At 40.2% G+C, this 13,308-nt stretch overlaps 1 protein-coding gene across 11 annotated transcripts in view; it reads right to left on the bottom strand.

Annotated features, from left to right (window-relative positions):
- The window catches only part of NUMB (NUMB endocytic adaptor protein), a 96,157-nt gene that overhangs the window by 82,393 nt on the left and 456 nt on the right, over positions 1–13,308 (bottom strand). For 7 of the 11 annotated variants that reach the window (XM_027808088.2, XM_027808093.2, XM_027808090.2 and 4 more), the window contains exon 1: positions 3,670–3,724. The exons of 2 other annotated variants lie outside the window; for them this stretch is intronic. The gene's annotated coding sequence lies outside the window, so the exon portion shown is untranslated. Of the gene's footprint in view, positions 1–3,669; positions 3,725–12,541; positions 12,680–13,308 lie in introns of those variants that run through there. 2 more of the 11 variants (XM_027808089.2, XM_055715090.1) reach the window with 1 other exon arrangement.

Below are 13,308 nucleotides of genomic sequence, written 5' to 3'. Positions count from 1 at the left end.
GCCAAATCAGAGCTGCACCGCAGCAAATAAGCTATTTGGTGTCACACACCAGAATGAAGGGGGTAGGGAGAAAAGTACACAATCATTTCTCTAAAATTGACCATTCCTACTACAACTCAAGCACAAATAATGCCCTATCAGTGAATTACTAATACTAACAAATTTAGAGGCTTTCAAAGCAAAGAGTACTAATAGATTACATACAGTGTTCAAATGGCAAAAGCACCTGGACTTTATAATGGCACACACAGTTCTACATCCACAATAAAACTGAGCCTAATACAGTTATATTGGGAAGTCTGGGGCAAAAGCAGACTCCTTTTAATAAAATCAAAGCATACATAATCCAGTAAGATTTTTCTAGATCAGCTGTCCTCATCACAGAGCTAAACAAACTGGGAAATCACATTTCAAACTCTGCTGTTTACTGCCTATTTAAAGTCGGACTTGCACACCGCAATGCTCAATCACCAGTCTTCAAAGAAAGAGAGACTGCAAACTAACAGAGTCAGAAAATTCCATATAAATGTTAGGGATAAAGTACTAAGGTATAGCTGAATAAACACAGCAGGCATCTTTACCAGGAAAACAGAGTAAGTGTACTTAATACTCAGTTTTGCCTCCAAAGTCATATGTAACATGCAAGTTTACTTCAAAATAACTGTTAAAAACAGATTATTTAGCATCACAGAGTATTACAGAAAAGCTGGATGGAGCAGACTGAAATTAAACACCTCCTCCTACCCAAATAAATTTTAGTGAGTCTATAATCATACAGCATTTCTTTCATGGCTAAAATTCTTTAGCTCTTCCTTAAACACAAGGTATTTACCTCACTAATAACTGGTCGATGTGATGAACTGTCAAACTTAATTGAGCTCAGCTATATTTTAGGTTTCCTTGCTCGGGTTATGTAAAGTTAATATTTTTTTCCAGAAATTCTGTACTCTTGGCAGACCTTGTTTGGGGCCTAACAGCCCGATAATCAACGTTACCTGTCCAGATCTGGGTACCTGGTACTGCCACATGCTTTTGCTAGAAAGGTAAGTGGTAGTTAACATTAAACATACTGATTTGATGTTTCATAACAGAGTGACCATGTCACAGCTATAGCCAGTAACAGGTTAGATACAGTGAATCAATGGTTCCACATATTTAACAAGTGAAATACAGGCTTTTACAGATTGTACCGAACAATTAAGGCAAGTGGCTGTACCTGTGCTCCCTGGTGCCTCAGGGTTTCAAGCGCAGAATTACAAATTCTGCTGTTTCACACAGCCTTTCTGAAAGCAAGAGCTGATTAAATGAGGAAATTTCAGCAACTAACATATAAATGCTTATTTCCATTACAGCATTTGTCTCAAAAACAAAATTATTAAAAAATCAATTTTCAGACCTCCCTGTGTTTTAAGAGGTGGCTCCTGAAATAAATAAGGTTTCCTAGGCAGACTACGCAGATAAGAGGCTCCTCTTCTTTCCCGAGAGGCAGAGAGAAGAGCAGTCAGCAATGGGGTGACAGAAAACACACAGTAACAACCCACAAGCAATAACTTCCTCCTTCTTACAGCCTAAAATTTGCCATTGCTCAAGTTTTTGCGTAAGTGAAGTTCTGCAACACACCTGTTCTCATGCAAGCCCAGAACTTGTTCTCTCTAGTCATAGCTACACAGCTCAGATACCCAACACATCTCCTCAAAGCTGGTACTTCCTCACCACTAAACATCTAACACCAACGTGCCATTTGACCAAGTAGCCCTCATTCAAAGCAAAAAACCACACATACCAAGTAAGAGTATAAATCCATACGCTAAAGCGGGGAAAAGATGCAGCGCTCTACAGTTCCCAAGTCAGTCACCACAACTTCTACCATCCTCTCTTCCTTCAGAAAGGGACCCTGACAACTGGGCTTGAAGGCCATGCTTGCCCCTGGCCATCTCTCTAGTCCAGCGCATCTTTTATTACTTTTTTCTGATTGAGGAATATCTTCAAAGGGATGGCATGTCCCCCTCATAAAAAGCTGAAACATTTTACTCTTTCAAGGGCAATCCTTTTTTGTTTACTTTGTGCAACTTCCTCCCCCTGAAACACACAACTTTTTTTCTCTCCTACCATCTCAAAATTCATCAGCATGACACTTCCACATGGAAATCCAAGCTAGGTTTAACTAGATGCAAATTATCTTCTCTACTCACTGCACTGCAGAACCTAAACCAATGTAAACTACAATCCCTTCACATTTAAGACCAGGTTGCAGCAGGTGGTTGTATCAATCCAGCTGCTCATTGCTCCCCCTAGTTCCCTTTCTCCATTACACCAGCATTTGCCAGACCACTCAGACAATTCAGCTCATCACAGCAGCAGAAAATACCCACTTTTTGTTGGTTTCACTGGATGGTTATGGTTTATGAAAGAGTCAAACATGAAGGCACAGCAGAACCACACAATGGGCAATGAAACCAGTTCTTCCAGCAGCAGGAAACAGGTTGAGAATTCATGAGATATCCAGGGCCATCCTTAGACGTCCCCAGTAGTGTCATTGCCAGGATTAAAAATACTTGTTAGTGAACAGGACTTGCTTGGGAAATACATTTTTGAGCTTACAGCTCACATCCTCAGCTGCTTCTCTGAATGTCATAACACTGCCTGGAGGCACATCTACCACCTCCTTCAGTGGTGTTTTAGAAAGAATAACCCATGAACCACATAAATGTTTTAAACTTCAAAAGAGGCTTACAACTATAAATCCCGAGGGTTATAAGCATCTTGCAGCTTAGAATGCAGCACCTTAACCCTAGAAAGTAAGAGGACTTGAGTCTCGTCTCTGTGTTTTATTTGCTATCCTGAACAGTAAATACCCTTTCTCTTCAATGACATTCTCACATTCCTAATTTTCCACCGTGCATCACACATCAGAACCAAAACATGATTCAAAACCCTGAGTGTGGCATGCCAAGAACCTTAATGTTGCAAAACTTAAGTCTTCTGGATTTAACCCCAAATAACCTATTAGTAAATAGATTTGTATAACAAAATAAAAATTAAGCCAGATCTCACAAGCTTGGCTTCCACTGAAAGAACCTGCACCTTTTGCCTTGAAGTTTCTATGGGAGAAGGTTAAGGAAAATAAGGGGAAGAAAAAAGAAGGAAAAAAAAAAAAAGAGAGAGGCTCCATCAACCAGCTTCCTCTTCAACAATCCTGTACCATACAATGGAACATTTTAGTTTGCAAAATCAGCAAATAGTTTTCAATTTCCTTCAACATCCTTTACTTTCTGTGTACCACAAGAATTCTATTTTGGACGAGTCCTACACATTGGATTTATTTCACTGATTGAACACAGAATTATACAATCTGTTACTATCCTCTCTCCCCCTTCCTGTTAATGTGAATTTCTGATATTCAGATGTTCCATTAGTCACAGTTAAAGAAACGTTCTGCTACCTGCTTAAAGACCACTACACAATTACATAGACTTACTACAAAACAAAGCAGAATTTAAAGCATGTTAAACTATTCTGACTGCTTTTCAGATAAACTCGAAGTGATATTTCTATTCCCAACAATATGAGTCATAAAAACCTTAAATGGACGTGAAGAACTTCCCTAATTTTTCTGTGGACAAGACAGAGTAATGAAATATGTTATAATCTAAACAGTAACCAACTCACACATTGTCCATGCATCTGAACTTAAAATGATCCCAACTTCATTAGGAAATTATAACTGTAAGAAAATAATATGTGTTAATGACAGATCTCTTGGTTAAGTCCTTTACAAATGTTATTGGGACTAAAGACTTCTGAGAGGGTATTTGGACATGGAATTCCTACCTTCAGGGAAATAAAAACAACTTCTAAATTGCATGAAAGGAAAGAATTAGCATTAAAACTCACAAAATTCTATATCCCACTTCCAAACTTAAAACAGCAGATAATGAAGTCCCCAAAGTAAACAAACTATGCAATATCCAATTTAAGATAGTAATGCAGCTTACTTTAGCACCTAAGCATAAATGAGATTGATGTCCATATACTCCATACCAGGATTACTAAGGTAATATTTTCTTTTTCTTTTTTTTTTTTTAACAGCCTTTTGAAGCTAAATAAGTACTCATTAATGACACCTGACATGGTGACTATTGTTTGTTTGTTTTTAGAAGATGAAAATACCTAATGTGGTGCTTCTGAAATAAAAAAACTAAGCAAAAAAAAAACAAACCACAAGACCATCCTTGCTGCTTCCCTAAACTAATAACTGCCTTCAATCATTCTGACATACCTAAAAGCAGCAAAAGCTAAGCATTACCACAATTCAACAAACAGCTTTGCTTAGACCTTAAGAGCTATTAAGTCCTGAGTGGAAGGGCTATTCACAGTTCCATGTAAATAGCTGTCAAGAGAAGCAATTCCCAGCATATTTCACACTGGCACCATTCCTCACTTTCTGAAAACAGAATGTCCCAAGAATTAGGCCTGCAGCTTTAAGCCAGCATTATTTAGAGCCCTACCAAACATATATGCCTCATAAACGCTGCGCCACATGGTAAACCAAGGAAAGTGCAGTGTAAAAACACAATTTTCAGCCATGAACTGCTGGTTATATCCACAAATGCCACAAAATATATCTGAAAGCAAGACCTGGAAGATAGAATTAATTCTAACCTGAACTTCAAAATACCACAGCTATAGCCATTTTATACCTACCATAGAACCGCAGTCCTCAGAATTTGGGGGTGATATGTTGCACGACTGGCAGTCCCTTTTCACTGAAGAAACTGGGACAGCAATTCACAGTATATTGATCTACTCTACTACTATCTCTGCACAGAACTGGAACACATGCAGTGCCATCTCAAACAGATGAATCAACAAATACTTAGTTATTTCATGAAGATAAAGGCAAACATAATTGCAACTAATCAGTTCTTATACGTGATATGTCTTACAGCAGAAAGATGCATACTAGAGAGTTGCAAGGCCATCTTTGAAAGTGGTAAGCAAGCTTATGCAGAATTTACCTAGACCAAACATTGAAGCAGTAAACTGAACAATAAGCAGTCATTTATGAAAAAAACACATTAAGACAACTGGAGTAAGCACATTTGTATGTCTTTAGATGTAACTGGAGCCAATGTGTGAAGGGAAACAACCCAACCCCATAGCCTAGGTCTATAAAAGAAATGAAGTTTTCCATTCTTTGTAGAAAATCTGAAGACAGACAGATTTTCAGACTACTTCCCCCCCGTCCCCCCAAGCTAACATTATCATTAGCAAGTTAAACTGTATCTTCACAATCACCTCATTAATCATTTTAGCATTTGCCTACATTTTGCCCACACCAAGTGGTTCCACTTCCCACTTGATCTAATGCCATAAATAGCAAGACATCCAATTACTACTATTTACTTGTTAGAGGGCTGTACAGCCTTTACTTGCAGAAACCCCTACTTCTAGGGCTATTACGTGAGGGGACAGAACTAGGTCTGGCCACTGGATTGTGATACACTATATGGGGAGCAAGGCTAAGGCAATAAGCAGAAACCAGTTGGTTCAGATAATACCTTGGCATCTAACTAGAAACAGACAGCAAGACAATGTGGGTGGTAGTCAGGAGATCTACTGCCACTGATGGATTTGAGATGTGTTCTCACCTCCGAAACCTATATCCTATGACCAGACAAACAGCAGCTGGCTGTCCACATAACCAGAGCTACAGATGCCCCTCTATCAAAGAGGCACAGAGCCATCACTACCTGCGCCATGTTATTGGCGACCTCTCTCCTATGCAGAGATCAATTACGCATCTAGAAGAAACTCCAGGGAGAGAGCTCCTGAACGCATAATCTTCACCTCAGGTGGGACCTTCTGAGAGGGAGGGAGGGAGGCAGCCAGCACCACTTCCAAAATGTACTAGCTCACAGTTTCATTAGTCATATGCACCTGATCTGTGTCACTTCCTTTTGGCATCAGCACAGCCCCTCTGTTCTTTCTGCCCCACGCAAGCTCCAGTGCTGGCACTTGCAGAAACAGAGAACTGATCCTGTTGAAAATGTATGTGGAAAAAAGAAATAGTTTTTATTGTTCATTCAATTCAAGAAAGGAATATATAATCAAACAGTTCTGGGAAGCCCAACTGCAATTCAGAAGTACAAGAAGCTTAGCCATCACCAGGCAAGACTGGAGGTAAGTCACAATCCAGCATCTCAGAAAATTCCAGGATACATCACCTTTCCAAAAAGTTTCTTACCTCTGAATACCTACTTTATTTTTTTTCTGAAATGCAGGACATGCAAGAAGGTAATAAAACTATCAAATCATCCAAATTCCTGCAGGTGAGAGAAAACATCCAACAGGGATAGGCAAACTATTTTGTGGAAAACTGTTTTTTTTCCAACCAAGTGACCATACTCTTTCACAGCAAAGCAGTGCAGTAAATTATTGAGAAATTAAGACAGGAAATTGAGAAATAAGGAAATTAAGACAGACTCAGATAGATTTTCATCCTGGATTTCCTCAAAAATCATTATTTTGATCAATTTCTTTACCATCCTCAGGCTTTTCAAAACAATAACAACACTTCCGCAGTTCACAGGACCTCACCTTATTTGGTGTATCTGTATTCCTACCTCAGCACTGCCTGCCTCAGAAGGATGAACTAAATCTACAGTATCAGAACAGCAATTTAACAGTTGTTAATCAGTATGTGGTAGAGCTGAAGTCTTTTTTTTTTCCCCTCCCACTTGAATAATGAATTTTGTTTATAAGATTTGCAGAATTGGGTCCTTAGCTTAAAGTCAACACATACTGCAAGCAGACAAACCATGTCAACTTTTTCTAGCCCCAGTTATGTCCCTGGTCCATGCATGGGCAAGAGACTAACCACTATGTGGATAAGACTGCCCTGAGAACAAACTCTTGCATGTAAAGTAAATGATGTCCAAAGACAGACTTAGTTACCCAGAGAATAACAGATTTCAACTGAAAATAAAACTGAAGTTCAGGGCTATATCTGAAATGTGAGATAATGGACATGAAACTGTATTCTGTCATACATGTCAATACAGGTAATTTCTGAAGCAAAAATTCTGTACTTTTAAGAATGAGGAAAACTTTCCGATAGTACTATGCATACACTTCTTTAAAGGGATGTACCCTACCTCACTAGACAGCAAAGAAATAGTTACGTATTTTGGCTGTTCAAGTTTACGCCTGCCCAATCTTACAAGCTTTCCTTTAATGCCTTTGAATAATGAATATTTGTATTGCACTACTGAGGAAAAAATAACAATTACCTTATTTGGAGGATAACACTCACAGACTTTGAGTACTCCTTATGAAAATCCAAGACACAAAGTATTCAGGTTGGTAAAAGGGTAACAGGAAACATAAAAATTATCTTGATGTACCACTGTGCTATTCCTGAGGGCAGTACAGAAATGACTTAACTTAGCCACCATCCCATTCATTACAGACTGGTGGAGGAGTCTCTAGCCCATCTAGACTAGCAGGTCAGAATTTGCTCAGACAAAATAAAACCTGAAGGTAAAACAAACAATAAAAAGCCACATAACTATTACAGACATTTACATGAAATGATAAACAATCCATATTCAATATTAGCATGATGCACCTATCTAAAACACCCCCAGTGAGTTCAACAAAGCATTCAGTAACTTTCTGCTATTTGCTACCTGCATACAGTAAATCCAAGACATGGCTTAGATTAAAAAAATAAATAATCAACTATGAAAAGGCTGTTAGAAAAACAACCATTTTATAGAAGCTTTCAGTAAATATCCTGGCAAAAAGATACAGGCTGATTGAATCACAGTCCTTCATTCCCTTACATGAGGCTGGCTTTCTGCTACCAAGCTAAGAGAAATACACAGGGCTGCCCAGTTGCTCATAGACTTGGGTGGCTTTTTACAGGCTACTTTCTTTACATAGGAAAATCCATGCATGGCACAGTTGAGAGGTGCTTTAAACTAACAAATCACCTCCGAAAAACAAATTCATGTCATTTAAAAAAAGCAAGTAATTCTCATGCATAAATAAATATGTATACAAATGTCATGACACTCTTCTAAAGCCACCCTGTACAAATCCAGTTAAAGAAAGAGCACATTATGTAAGAGATGCTTTTCACAGAGACACTGTAACCTATGCAGAAATATCAAAATGTATAGACACAAGCAAAGTTGAACACTTAATATTAAATTAACCTCTGAATGAATACAGGAGATTGCACAATTCCTTCTAACTATACTACTAATAATTCACTTGGGGAGGGGGAGGGAAAGAAATCCCCAAAAGTCACTCTATCAGTAAATATCTGCTAAAATACCAAAAGCAAAACCAATATCACAACCACTGAATCCTATAAAACCTGGTCTATATAAGACCTTAAACCAAACACTCTAATTTTCATACATGGTATTTTCAGGCTGGGTTAGGGAATTTGATGCACAGGTGATACACATTTCAACCTGAAAGGCTATGACTCAACATAAACACAGACTCTGCACCGAGCAGGACTACAAGGAGGAACCCACATAAGAACCCCAGCACAAAGCACTAAACTTAACTAGTACCACCTTAATGATGGGTAAATTCTTTCTTGGGCTTTTTAGACCAGACTAAGTCTCACAGGCTTTTTGGAAACAGCATCGTGTCTCATTCTTCTAAATGAAAAATAGTGAGTAGAAAGATAACGTTAATCAAACTCTGACAATAAAATAGCCAGCCTTAAAAAAAAACCCAGTATATACTCTACCAAAGGCATATTAGTAAAGCAGGGGAAAAGGCTGCAAATTTAATCTATCCCACTGCCAAGTCATGGACTAGGCTGAAAACACACACTGATGGGAGTGGATCCTCAACACAGGCTTGAACTGCATTAATCAAGTTTAAACCACAGTAAAAGTAGAAGGAAAGAGAGAGAGAGACCCTTAAGGTTTGGGGTTTTTTCTCTAGGAAAACAAACTGACTAGAAGTGGTCACATTGAGATTAAGAACAGTTAGCTTACAGCACAAGTGGTTCTGGCCAGGTGTACCACTACATGCATTTTCTTAATAGCCTCAGTAGTACTTGCAGCTCCTAGATCTGAGCCCTGTGAAGAAGCCCAGGCCATTGATCAAATACGTACCTACACAAAGCAGTTCTCATTTATAAGCTCTCTGGTTATACCTGAAGATTAAAGAGTACCATTTACAATCCAATTCACCAGGAAGTTTCAGATTGTTATTTTCTAGAAAAGGAAAGGTAACCAGAAAAATTCCAAACAGTTTGGTCTAAGTCCTAATACACTGTATTTGAAACCACTATTTCACTTAGAAGGCTAATAACTTTGGTTCTGGCTTCAATATCAAAACCCACCAGCAAAATCTCAAAATCCCTACAGATTCAGCACTCAAAAGAAGCCAAGAGCTTGTTTATGACCCCCAAACTCTGAAACAAACAGCTTCACATTTTCCTCAAGAGCACCTTTATGATCTGGCATCCATATTCCTCTTTCAGCCAAATTCGCACACACAAATCATTCGTTCTCACACACTTTCAGTCACAACTCTGCAGAAACAGAATACATATAAATTGCTATCCAGAAACATCTTTAAGCCATCACATCTGATAACTACAGAACACCAGGACTCTACAAAAGAATTACTCTGGAAGGACAAATGCTGAACAAACCAATTAAAGGTTTCACAGACGTATCTCCTACAACATACTTAAAAGGATTCTGGATGAATGTGTTAACTGCAGTTACACATGACATGATGCCATTTATACTTCTAGACTGACAGCAGCCTATTAATGCTTGCAAGTCTCAGCCAATAGACATGAAAAGGAAAAAAAACCAACAAAACTGCCTCCTGCACAGTAGAATAGTCTTCCTGATCTTGCCTGTTACGAAAGTTTTCCTCTTTCTGATGCAACATCAGCTTTAACTATACACTGTAAAGAACATCAGTTCAAAACGGGTGTTTGATGGATCCCACAATTGAGAACAAATCCTCTTCCAGACACAGTTGTGTCAAGAGGTTAACTTAGCCCATCCCTAGTTCCTCATTCTCCACTCACTGCTGTTACCACCCACATCAACATGACAGCTGAGAAAAAAAACACTCTCCAATTTATTTGAGGCTTTATCAGCCAAGCCAGCTTAAAATAGTTTGCTATAGCTCTTTGTTAATCTAGGTCATGTTGATGGAAAGGTACAGTTCCAGAAAAGCTCAGGGAAATTTAAGTCTGAGCTACTACGGTCTCACTTCCCACCTCCTATCTCATTCACTTCAACAGGAAGTCCCATTCCCACCCCCTGACCTGGATGATCAGCCAGTTCAGAAGTATGATCCAGCCAAAATCCAACGAAACAAAAAAGCAATTCATTACCAGTCTGATGAACTCCCTGACTTTACTTAACTCACAGCCACAAAGGCTTCCTTGCCAGCAGGGAAAGATGCAGTCAAGAAGGAGGCAGGACCACCACAGCCCCAGTTTAAGCTGCCAAGCTTCTTGACAAGCTTAGGCAAAACTAAAATAGAGCTGCTTCAGAAAAGAGAGGCCACAGCCTCCTCCTATGCAAGCAATAACATTTGCATAGCCATGAAGTCAGCCAGTTCAGGCAGTTGATCCAACCGAAGCTCAACATTTTTCTGCACCACCAGTTTGCAGCTGGATCAGCAAAGAAAGACTAACATGGAAAAATAGCTCCTTTTGGTGAAATCATCGCCAGAGAAATCAAAGCTGCTTTGATGATAATGCAATAACATGACTGTAGAGGACGTGTTAAGTCTTAGCCTAATCAAGTTTATGCTGCAGAAAAAGAAAAGCAACATACTCTAGTGTCATTTACTAAAATTTGAGATCCCTGGACTGAACAAGTAATCTTTAACTCTAACATACGTTCACTGATGAATATAAACTCCAAAAGCAAGACTAAAAGGCCATGATTTCACATTAGTTTAAACCAAGATTGCTCAATATGCTGGCAAAATAAAGAATATAAATAACTTTTGACCCCTCCCCCACAAAAAAATAACAAGGCCAGTAGAGTGTCAGATGAGTGCATTAAGTAGGATAGGACCCCAAAGTCAGCAATTACACCACCTTAGGCTGCCATTTGAATCCCTTACCTGAGAGGTTCTGTAAAACATCTTTTCTAGAGTGCAGAAGATATAATTTCTATAGCATTACAGCAATTTTCTTTGTCGTAATGTTATGCAGCTCCACCAACATTACTAGTGGAATAAAAACAGTGATAGATAGAATTCAAGAATCCTGTATGGCGCTGTTACAAGTTCTTACAAACACACAGTAAAAAATCTACTCAAATATGTCTTGCTGATAGCCCCTATTCCTGGGGAAGCAAGCACTTTTGCAAGGATTTTCACCGTGAGTTCAGAAAGTTTTAATCCCACCATGCTCATTATGGTAGGAAAGAAAGGTACTTACAGATGTTGGAAAGGTACCAAGCAGCTGTATCAAACTACAAAATGTAATACCTTGAAGTCTTGCAAATTTTAAGAGCCCAGCATAGCTTGTTGGGTTTTTTTCTTCCTAAACACATAATGCTGTCAGCTACTAATACAAAATCAGAGGGTTTCACAACGCCAGAGTGAGAAGATAAACAAACTCGTCTACTCTGCCTAGTTTACATGCACGTTCAGTCTCCACACGTTTAAGAGAAGTAATAAATGCAGGAAAGTAATTCCCAGGCTGAAAAATAAATTTTCTGCTAATAAGGATTTAAATAGCTGATTTGAATTGCATTTCATATGTACACTTCCAGAAAAAAATTCTTTGATGTGTTATGTTTAGAGTTCTGTAAATCAAGAGTTTTCACCGAGTCTTAAAACCAACACCTTACTCAATTACAGACTGAGAAGAGTTTACTGTAGGATAACTCAGGTTATCAAAAGAGTTTACGAATCACAGGCAAGGATGAACACATCTCAAATTCATTTTTTTTGGACTTCATTCACATTATTTTTTATTTCTTCTGGAAGATTTCTGCTAAGGGAAAAAAAGCTGTGTTTCCACAGAGAATTGCCAAGAGATGAAGAAATGGAAAACACACACTGATGAGCAGAGAAACAATACTGTTTCTCTATGGTAACTATTAACTTCTCCATAATCATAAAGACCGTTTTAGCAGTAACCATAGATCAATAAGTCAAATAGAACTGATGAGTCAGAAATCCATTTAAATATTTACACTTTTTGCTACAAGCCATACCTAGAGTTATATTGTAGCCAAACAGAATGACTGTGCCTTCCATTTTACCCACTCTCCTCACTCAGGAGCAGGTCTGGAGAGGCAGGCAGATTAAAAAAACAACAAACATTACCACAATAAGGCAAAGCAAAACCCCTTAAACGGTACAATCATTGGTAACAGTTCTAAGTATCTCCCACTCCGGACAGCTGAATTAAGAAACCTTGACAACAACCTTGAAAACACTGTTGGCACACAGAAATCAACTCAAAAGCTCCCTTATAATTTCATAAACCATTAATGAGTAGGTTACATAAACGTACTGGATGGAAGGAGTTGCAGACCGGAGCTGCTGCAAGACATTAACTCCCCTCCGAGGGATGCATCATTTCATTCTTGAAGACTCTTCATCTCCGTGAGTGCAATAAAAGGAGTTAAGCGCATTCCAAACAGAAGCTGCCTTTTAACCCTTCATTACCAACTGAAAACCGAGCGAGACGACGCTGGGGCGGCCCGCGCTCACCCGGGCACACCGCAGCCCCCCGCCTCGCACGCTGTTGCTCATCAATCCCCCCTGCGTGCCGCAGGACGAGCTGAGCCCGGCCGTCTGTTCCTTTGTGCAGCCTGGCGGGCTGCTGCACACGCAGAAAGGGACCGGCCAAGCCACGAACCGGGTGAAAAGCGACGCGTTTGGCTGCTGACGGGGGCCCTTTTCCTTGCAGCTCCCGCTGCGAGACTGGGTCGTCAGCGCCCCCGCCTCGGCGCCTCGTCCCGACACCTCCCAAACTTCACAGCGCCCCAGCCCCGGCGGAGACAAGGCGGAGGACTTCGGGGAAGCCCAAACTTCCCGGAGCCCCGACTCGCCCCCGCGGCCGCACGCAGGGGCGGCAGGCGATACAAAGCGCCGCGCACGGCGACAGGCAGCCCGGGAGCGGCCGCGCTGGAGGGATCCTCTGACGGAAACCTGGCCGGGATTCAAGGCCTAAGAGAGACCGCAGGCACAGGCAGCCCCAGGAGAGAGAGACCAGGAAGCGGCAGCGCCCCGGGGGTCGCTCCCCCGGGCCTGAGGCTCGGTGCTCCCCGCAGGGCC

The sequence above is a fragment of the Falco cherrug genome, chromosome 7, assembly GCF_023634085.1.
Source record: "Falco cherrug isolate bFalChe1 chromosome 7, bFalChe1.pri, whole genome shotgun sequence".
Taxonomy (NCBI): domain Eukaryota; kingdom Metazoa; phylum Chordata; class Aves; order Falconiformes; family Falconidae; genus Falco; species Falco cherrug.
This window is presented reverse-complemented; position numbering and strand designations above follow the sequence as displayed.